The sequence below is a fragment of the Fundulus heteroclitus genome, chromosome 3 (assembly GCF_011125445.2).
Source record: "Fundulus heteroclitus isolate FHET01 chromosome 3, MU-UCD_Fhet_4.1, whole genome shotgun sequence".
Taxonomy (NCBI): Eukaryota; Metazoa; Chordata; class Actinopteri; order Cyprinodontiformes; family Fundulidae; genus Fundulus; species Fundulus heteroclitus.
In genome coordinates, this window is record NC_046363.1 from 31393151 (window position 1) to 31404002 (window position 10852).

Genomic DNA, 10852 nt, shown 5'->3' on the forward strand with positions numbered 1-10852 from the left:
TTGGATTTTATGTAACTGACCAAACTTTTGAAGCGAAAGGGAACTGTTTCCTTGTTTTGTAATAACTCATTTTTATTCAGCCCCACTGAATCAAAAATCCTGTTCATAACAAATTATGGTGGGGTATGTCTACCAGATTGCCTATCTATTTATATTATTCTTTGAAAAATAGTTCAACCTCAGTCAGTTGTTCAAGTCTTGTCACTGATGGCTTGGCCATTCTAACACATGCATGTTCTTGTTTCTAAACCATTCACTGTGCTCTGACTGCATTAGGGTCTTAGTCCCACTGTACGGTCAACCTCCGCCATGTATTTAGCTTCTATCCACTTTCCGTACTGACTCTCTAACTATATTCCCGCCTCGTCTCTACATGATGAGCAAACCTTTCCCACGGCATACTATACTACCACTACCATTTTCACACCAACAGACCTCTTCGTGGCTCTTCGTGTTAGGTTTGCGATGTTAGTTTTCCAATCTGCCTCGTGCACAAGGGCCAAAAGCTTAACCTGGACTTCCAAATCCGAATAACCTTCTTCTATATGTTTGCTGTGTCCTCTACATGGATTTGGTGTAGACTCCAAACATAAACTTCTAATGCTTATTTTCAGGAATGGTGTTCCTATTGCCACTCTTTAATAAAGGCCAAATTGGTGAAGTGCAAATATAGTTGTCCCATCAACCGATTCTTTCACCTGTGCTTGTAGATCCTGTAGATCCCTGCAACATACCAAGGATTTTGGACATGTTTGTATAACCCCACCCTGACTAATACTTAACTTTTCCCTGAATTGTTTGGAGAGCTCCTTGGTCTTCATAGTGCAATGCTCTGCTCAGTGGTGCTGCAGCCTCTGGGGCCTTTCACAAAAGGTGTCTTAATACTGACAGATCATGAGACACTTGGATTGCACACTGGTGGACTTAGTTTCCCTAATTATGGAACTTTTGAATTGATTACACCAGTAACTTTTAGGGTCTTCATAGCAAAGTGGGCGGAAGTACTTATGCAGCAGAAGTCAATGTGCTTTTATTTATTTATTCTGTTTTACATATTTTGTGCTTGATTTACTTTATCAACATATACTAGTTTGTGCAGATCCATCGCATAAAATAAGATTAAAGAAATATCACAGGTTGGAATGTAAAAACATAGGTAAAAAGCTAAGCGTGTTTTGTAAGGCCCTATACAAATCCACTCCACACACCCACTTCATATTTTCATTTTTAACAAAAATTGAAAACACAGGTATCTTTTCTCTTCCTTTTCAAAATGATTTGGTTGTAGGTGTCTCAATAAAATCTTAATAAATGTCAAAGGGATGTAATACTTTTATTAGATACTGTATAAGGCCTTTGTTCTCTTTATGATGCTATATATATATATATATTATATATAATATATATATCGATTATATATATATATATATATATATATATATATTATATATATAGATATATATTATATATATGTGTGTGTGGTTTGTGTGTGTTTTTCTTCTGGTGTGTGGTGTGTGTGTGGTTTTTTCTTCCTGGTTCCTTCTGGTTTCTTCTGAAGATTTCAAAGAGGCCTGCCGATGTCTCTTTCCTTAACTGTTCCTTCATAAAAGGATCTATCTTTCTGTTTTGATCACATTTCCTTTGAATCTACTCTCTCTTTGTTTTTTATCTCATTCTTCGAACCCAACCCAGCCAGGCTTTGTCAAGTTTCCTTTTATAGTAACAGCATCTAGTCTGGCTTTCTTTATGAATCACAATCTGCTGTTTCTCTGTCACAGAATGGATGTGACGTCAGCAGCCAGTCGTACAGCGCAACACAGCACTGCACATCTCTTGCGGCCGAGGTCAGGTTGACACCGTCCGGCTGCTGTTGAAGCGGAGCGGACAGCAGCCTCAAAAACTACCACAACGATACGCCAGTGATGGTGGCCAGAATAAAAGTGAGGAAATGATAACCTTGTTAGCTCTATTTTATGGTAGTTCGTTGCTGCATTTGGGAAAGTCTCATTTCAGGAAAAGTAGGAAACCCCAAGGGATCTCCAGTTGTTTGATTGTCGACCTTTTATGCCTCACTCTAATTTCAAGGCGGAAAATCCCACCTATTCACTTAAGTTACATTAGGGCAAAAACAAACAATTACAAAACCAAGTTGACTCAGCTCAGATTAGAACAGTACAAATAGGCCAGAGCCAAAAATGGAGTGATGTATTCCTCCCTCTAGAGGCCAAACATAAGCGGTGCAATGTTTTCTCCTGTTGTATTATCCTCTTTCACTAAGTCTTTATATGAGTGTGTTGCACAAAAGCTATAATAAAGATTTAAACCTTGTGCAGATAACAGATGTGTTACGAGGAAGAGGCTCCAAGCAGATGAGAGTTCTGGAGCAGCCTTGCATGTCGGTGTCACCACATGGGAGCTGCTATGTGGAAAATGGTGAGAATATTCTGCCTGAGTTCACAAACAGTTGTGCACTATCACCAAAATACCACAGATCCTCATTCCTACCCTTTTATCATCTTTCAGGATCCCCTTCTTCAAGCCATAGTCGTGGCTCTTCACCACTGATGACGCCACACGGCCTCCATCCTAGTGCCTCCCATTCCTTAAAGACTTCGTCTGCGCTATACTAGCTCAGTGCAGTATTTCCAGTGGACCTTGCAACTACCTCCACACATCTAAGCATCAAACTCAGGACATTCAGCAATGGATTTGTCTCACACCAGGAGAGACCAGAAAATATCAGCATTAGACTCAACTGTCAAACTGGACGCATCCCAAACGTGGCCTTCTGTGAGCTTCCATTGCCTTACCAGACGAGACATCTCAAATCATAAGGCTGCGGTTTTGGACACTTACCTTGTAAATATGTAAAAAAATTAAAATGATTAACAAAAAAAACTTCTAAGCGATGCAGCCACAACAATTAGGGATTTCCTCTCTTGCAGGTCAGTATGAACAGAAATGGGAAACTGAATGTAAGCAAGGCTGAATGTGAATAGACTCTTGTTAGAGATTACCTGCACATATCTGTAAATTACATGAAAGAACGTAATCAGAGTTCTTGTGTCTTTGCCTTTATTTTTGATACATGTCAGAGCATAAACTGTTTACTATGGGAAATGAGAGAGATACTTTAAAGGACAAGCAGTGAAACATGGTTTGTTTAAAGATCCCAGTATTTCTTTTAGCAAAGGTTCAATTTATTAAGACTGCAAATAAAACAATCCTTCCATATTTATCTAAAACCAGAAACTGTTTGTTAGTGTTTTTAGTGTTTGTATGCCTGTATCTATTTTTCTACCTTGTCAGAAGTTGTTTTATATCAAGTTTGCTGTTCAGTTTGGATTTTGTTGTAACCTAATATTCAGTCTGTTTCATTCCTGAATTTAAGAGCAACTCAGTACAAATGAAGAAATGAGGACAGCGGCCAGAGTAAATTAAAAGTGTAATGAGAACTCTGTGGATTCTTTCCAGTCAATTTGTGCACGAAATATCACAAACCCACACAGGTTTACACTTTTAGTCAGAGACACAGATATTTTAAAAATATACATGTCTTTTATGTATTTAGACATGTCTTTTATACATGTCTACAGATTAACAGTATTAATTTGGAGTATCAAAAACATGTCTGACAAATGAATTGATCTATATGTAAATAGTCAAGACTATGCTAATATATTGCTGTTCAACTAACATGGCCACTTGTACTCCTTTAAAAGTCTCTGGAAAACTAAATCAACTCTTTTGAACTGGGTATTTTAACAAAGCATTTTAACATTTCTATGCAAACATTTTTAATGACACTAAATGAAGAGGAAAAAACATAACATGTAAAAAAAACGTTCATTATCCTACTTGCAAATGTTGGGATGTTGTTATGATGATTTGGATCAGGATCTTTAAATTGGTCCGTCACATAGCACTATAGTGCATCTAAACACAATGCTAGGTATGTGAATGAATCTTTTTGTCCTGCCAGATGATTACTTTTTTAACAAGTTCTTTTAGTTTTACAACAAAATTAAAAACTTATTTGCTCACCAGTATAAATGCTCTTGAAAATTTCTCATTTAGATATATTTGTAATTTTACCCCATACAGACCTGAAAGTGATGTCCATTCCAACCCAATCTCGCTAAGTGACACTGACTTTGCATTGTGATGATATTTCCAAAATGGAGCTGGTTTGCAAATGTGGTAGAAGCTGCTAATTTTTAAAGGCATGCTTTTTTTTGTCACTGAAGGTATAGTTTCCCCAGTTCATTTGCTTTAACGCTTCAGTAACATGCCCTACACTACAATTAACCTATTGGGAACAACTCCTTTTACATTTTTAATTGCTTTAATAGCTTTATTATATCGTTGTTTTAACAATGCTTATTGCCTCTATTTATTAGATTCAGAAGATGCCATGTGTGTTCACTTACAGAAATACCCAAAAGCATACATAGACTGGCAACATAGTTCTTTAATGACATAATAGAAAACTGACCAATGGAGCAGCAAAAGGAGAGCAGGACATACAGCATGAGCAGCAGAATAACAGAAGAATCCAGCAAAAAACAATGGCAACCAGTTACGTTACGTGAGTGCGTCAGAATGACTGGCATGTGGGACAACCAATAGATAATTTGAGGGACAGAGGGGAGTGATAGCAGAACCCTTTTTACAGGCCTACAGCTCTTACCAACATCAAATATTTTCCCTCGTTTATCTGAATACATAATGTATTAACTACTATCAGGATGGAAGGACCATTTAACCTAGTATACGTGTCTTTGAACAGGATTACCAACCAGCTTTAAGTCATGATTCGATTTCGGAAGGACAAAAATGCAAAGCAGTGAATAAATAATTTTTTTTATATAAACAGAACTTACAATGAATAACGATCAAAACAATGGGGAACATGAAGTAAACAGAATCTAGAGAATAACAGCAGAACATGAGGCATCGCAATGGAATATCAGAGCAACAGTGAGCATGAAATCAATGGAGGAAACCTGCAATGAATAATGAAAACCAGGGAGCCTATATACTGAGGAGACGTGTGGTGGATGTAATGGGCTACAAGTGTGAGCAATAAGGTTGGAATGAGGAACAGCTGAAACTAATAAGGATGGAGGAGATGAGTGTAATGAACTGAATGAAACATAGAAAACCACATTTTTTCAACAGAATAAAAAAATGCACACTGAACACAAGAATTAACTTTAAATGGCAGAAACTAAAGACCATAAACAGAGAAGAAAAAGAAACATAAAGAAATCCAAAAACTCAAATACCTAAGGGTTGTCAGAATATAAACAAGGAAAGGATGAAAAAATAATATTAAATTTATAAATCCAGACACCTAGGGATTATCAGATCAATGGACAGTTAACAGTGTCGACAGATATCAAAGTAGACAGCAGACTAATCTAATTTGGTGTAAAGTGTGTCATTACATTTGAGTTGTGAAAATCAATTCAGCTTTAACGCGGATTTAAAGGGTGAAGAAAATCCAGGATTTAGGCTGTGATTCAGATTAAATACTGCTGCCAAGCAACACAATAGAATACAGCCATTCATGAAAACAATTACAGGGTCAGAAACCCTATGGTGTGTATGTTTTTATTATACAACACTGCCAACTGAAACATGACAAAATGAGTGCTGCAAACTCTAGATCGTCACAGAAATTTACAGCATCTGCACAGTAGGGGTAAACTACTTGAGCTGCATGTTATATTAAATTGTTGGTATTATCTATGTGCACAGTATCAATCTAAAAATGTACAGTAATTATGTTATAAATTTCAATCACATTTCAAGTCCAATAAATTCTGCTTTATGTTTTGCAACAGATGTCCAAAAATGGTGGAAAAAATGTTAAAAAGCTGTAGAAGATTTTCCCTGTGGGTACCAACCTTATTTGATGGACATATGCAACTAATCAAATAATTTCTCAACCTGATTTATGTTCAACTGCTGAACATCCATCCAATCAGTGTCTATAAGTATTTACATTTTTATGATTTGCAAACAGAGACTACCACATGTAAGACCAAAACAGAGCGTGGCGTTATTGCATTTACTGTTTTCTTTTGTTCTAGTTTAAATTTTTCTGATTTACTTATTGTTGATTTTACATGAACTGTAACGTTCGGTCAGCCGTTGTCGTTTGCAAAACGCTGTAGAAATTTACTTTGAGTTGACAATAGATCACACATATTCCAAGTTAGATGTTCACAGCAACAAAGGCAACTATTAATGACTTATTTTTTTGAGACCAAAATAGAAACTAGTTCTAAGTTATTTACCAGGGCCTGATTAATAATTGTGCATAGATATCACTGAATCGGTTTGTGATTTTCAGCTGATGTTTCCAGAAATTAAACATTAGACTCAAAATAATTTTTTTACTCTAATATTTTTAAAGGTCATGTATCAACTATTTCACACAAGGACTATAGTTTTTGTCTTTACATTTAACCCATTTTCTTATCATTTATTCTGTAGGTTGAATTTGAATAATTTAAGTCTACTAATACAACTATGTTTACATCATCAATATGACCGATACACTTTTGTAGCTGTCGAGTATTTGTAATGTTTCTTACATGTACTGTACATAATGTTTGTCTTTGAGGAGACCAAACACCCGGGACATTGTAAACGGATTGTATCCTCTTTCCCCAAGCAGATTACCTTTAGTTTTACAAGATTTAAAAGGCTGACCTCTCTAAACTCACAGCAGTAGAGTCAGGTTAGATTTGGACAAAGCTGATAAACACAGACTGCCAGCTGTCTTCACAGTAGGTCTGCAAAAAGCTTAACTCATTCAGAAAATATACATCTGTCTTTATTTTGTAGCCTCTTTTCAGGGCTGTGGCAAGACCACAGATAAATGCTCCATCATCCGCATTAATGGTATGTATTTTACATGTTTTCCTTGGCTACATTTTTTTCTTTAAATGCTGAAACTCTTGTGGCCTTGCTTATGCGTTACATGTACGTTTTTTTCACAGTAGATATTTGCTGCAATTATTGAAATTAGCTCATAATATCGTCTTGAAACTTATAGCAACTGTCAATCTACCAATGTTTTCTTAGAATACTAGTTATTTCCTCCCCTTAAACTATGCTGTAATGTTTTAAAAGTGTTGGAACAGCATGTGAAGGCAAATTTCCCTTTGTGGACAGTAAAGTGTGAATCTGAACTAGAAAATGTTGCAATTCATATATTCGGGACTATAAGTACAAGCAATGATTTTTTTTTTTATTTTGATGAAAGCTGATAAAAGTTTATTGAAAGCTAATCTAAGAGGAAGTTTTAATCCTAATCAAAGTTTGCCCAAGGCAGAGCGAACTAAACTTCTGCCAACAGCCCCAAAACCACCAGGGGTTTTCATAATTGCTTGCCATTTAACACAGACCATTCATTAACAATTTTTTTTTATGAATTAGTATATCATAAATTTAATCTGAAGACTTCAGCATAGCTAGCCAATTAAACTCACCTGCCTCTCAGGAATTCCATCAAATCTGTGTTTAGATGCAGTTAGTGGTGGTGATGTTCTGAACAGGAAAACGGGGCCCGGATCTAAATCTGCTTAAGGGCCCGTACAACCTTGGGCCAGCCCAAATCATACTGATAATTTACACGTCACACCATTATTTTTCTTGTCATTAATAGATTGGACTTTCTAGTTTTTATTTATAGAAAAGTTTAGATTATTTGTGTGGATATGTATGCAGCTTCGCCTCTGCTGCATTTAGGATCCTGTGTGGTGATGCTTGCCATGAGTTGGTTTGTAATAGTTTATAGTTCATCCAAAAAACACTTTACATGAATATGTTGGGGGTGTTGGGGACAATAGAAAAGAATATATGTCCTTGTATTGAAATATTTAGTACAGAAAAGTAAGGTATAATGTGACTTCAACTAATGTGTTATTCATCCAATCATTTTCTATGTCATTCCAGCCACTTATCTGAATTCTAGACCTTCTTACTGCAAGGCTTCACTGCTCATATCTGTCCCACTGTGCACCCCTACTTCATTGTCATTTAATGCAATATAAGATTATTCAAAATAAATATATGCTTCAATGTAGGAGATCAAACCGCACATAACCTATCCCTAAAAGGGAGGTGCGGCTAAATGCAGAGGGCAAACTTCATTGACAATATTGTTGCAATGACAAATAAAGATGATTATGATCATCTTTTAAATTAAAGTCCAAGAAACAGGAGGAGTTCTTGAAGAAGGAGTCATCCCCTTGGTCAGCAATAATCCAGTAGTCTGTGCTCCAGTTTCTGCTGCATCTCCAAGGTAACAAACTATTGTACTGGTTTATGGGATGGAGTTTGCCTACATTTTATTGCTGTGTTGGGTTTTAAATCGTCATTTACCAGGGAATCGGGATATCTCACAGAAGATCGACCGTGTTGTCATCTGGATTATTTAAAGTGAGCCGTTAGTCTATTGGTGGATTCAAACGTGTTGCCATGGAGACATCCATAAACAAAATTACAGCTTTTTTTTGTTTTTTTTTCCTTTGTGGGGGTGCATCTGCATGCTATGTGTGTTCCTTGCAGCTGTAAATAACAGATCATGTTATCAAAGGGCTGAATTTGGATCAAAATATCACATGCTGTTTGGCAACAGGGGCAAGTAGTAGTAAACACACCACAGCAGTGAGACAAAGCTGCATAAGGAAGTTAGCAGAAACTGGAACACCGAATATCTGTTAAACTGACATTAGGAAGACTTTTGATTCATTGTAATAAACTGAAACTACAAATGTAACCGGTGAACCTCTGTGTTTTTTTCATGGATGTTTATTTTGATCCATTAGTGAGAGAAAGGTGTAATGCTGTTCTTTCATGCAGGTCACCTCTTAGATGTGCTTGACTGATGGATCTGCAACAAGCACTTCCCCTTCTGTGCATTTTCACACAGCCAATTTTGAGCCAGCCCTCAGCAGTCAGTCGTGCAGCCCCTCCTCCACAATCCGCTTTTCACCAACCTCCATTCATGATTCAAGACCTTCTTTAACTCTACAGGCAAGTAATAAACTTAACAAGTGTCATTTCTTTTGTAAAATACAACGTAATTAAAGAACCTTGACTTATAAAACCAGTCCCCCTCAGTCCAATGGTAGTTCTTCACATTGACGCATCCACCGGGAAATATCTGATTTTATTACTCAAATATGTAATAATATGTAATGTGTTATTCTAATATGTATGGAGCATCTCTGTAGTGTTTTTTGAAGAGAAATCAACTTCAATCCTCTTGTTATAAAGCCCCTTACAATAAAACCTTGGTTTCATCTCTGATATCTTAAAGTGAACCTTAATAAAGAAACATCTAATGCTTTCAACTATTCATGTTCTTGAATCTTTTTTTTTTCTTCATATCTTAACTTTTGCTAATATGTACACTACAAAGTTGTGCTGAAATGGAAAATTCTGAACATTTTCTTGAAAAAAAACCATTGATATGTAAAATGTAAAACAATCTTTGCTGATTTTTCTGGTACAAAACAGCTGGGGTTTCCTCTCAACTTCTTGGGAATTATGGAGACACCTGTGCGAGAATGTTGAATCATTACTCAGTAAAACAGCGGTGAAATTCCATGTCCATAAAGGTTTTCCTCAAAAATACATCTATTTTAATAATATTTTATATAATTAAGTCAATGTAATTAAAGACAGCCTATTTAATTTAGATAAGGGGTTTTCTGCTTCCTTTAAAATAAAAATTGGTTCACTCACTCTTTGTTTGTCTTTGTGGTGCATTTGCATGCAATGTGTTGGAATTTCTTTTAAACAGAAGGCACAAATAGAGCAAACATGATTTGGCCTCAAAACGGCCTCTGTTAAATAAAATAAAGCCTGGTCTTTCCTTTATTCCTTATTCATTTCCTTTCCTGTTTTTCTGGTTTGGAGATTTCTTTACAAAATTCTTTCCATCTTAAATAATGGAGAACTATTTCACAACATGTATTTTGACTTGGAATGGTAAAGGACGAGCATAGGACTTCATTCTACAGAGAGGATGGATTTTATATGCATATTTTATGCTTCCCGGAAATAAATCTTATATTATTGGAAAGCCTGTTTAAATAGTGCTACCTTGTTAGAGAAATTAATTTCTGCGTTGAGTAGCAGAGTTGATGATGTGGATTGGGCCCAAACCTGCAATTAACTCTTAATTGATGTTGTTTATTGGAATGGATGATTTATTTTGAACAAAAAAGTCAATTAGCAATTTAACAAGTTATTCATTTAACAACCGGGGGCCTCGGTTGGGTGCGGAAGACCTACATACAGTCACAATAGACTGGCACCTCCCCCTGATGCTGGTCACAAGCTTGGTCATACAACGTTGTGGGATGGCATCCAATTATCTAACCAGCATTTGTCAAAAGCCAGCCAATGTGTTTGTGTTGGGCATTCTGGCACCCCAAGCTGATCGCACAGGGTTAGAGACAAAACAGGCTGGTCAATTCATCACCTCCACCTCCTTAGAGTGGGATAGAGAATGGGATTGCCACAAATTGCAGAATCTCATCTCGATCTGTCTCTATTGAGATTACCTAAATGATGAAAAGTCTTGTTTTCCAGTGAAGGAGATGCTGCTCCATTCCACCAAACTGCCTCGACCAAAAGCTGTTTGGCGTTAGCAGAGAGGATTTGGCAAGCTTTCATGGCACAATTCACATACTCTGCTGCTCAACCCATCAATACTCAACAGGCTTTTACAATTGTGTAAGATTTCATTTTGAAGCAGCATTGTTACAACACACACAATCAACATGAGGACTTTTTGTGTGATTTTTGTGCTAAATTCAAATAG

General features: G+C 36.5%; 1 protein-coding gene across 3 annotated transcripts in view; it reads right to left on the reverse strand.

Annotated features, from left to right (window-relative positions):
• Positions 1-10852, reverse strand: part of LOC105939649 (meprin A subunit beta) — a 45314-nt gene that overhangs the window by 8306 nt on the left and 26156 nt on the right. The gene's annotated exons all lie outside the window — the stretch shown is intronic.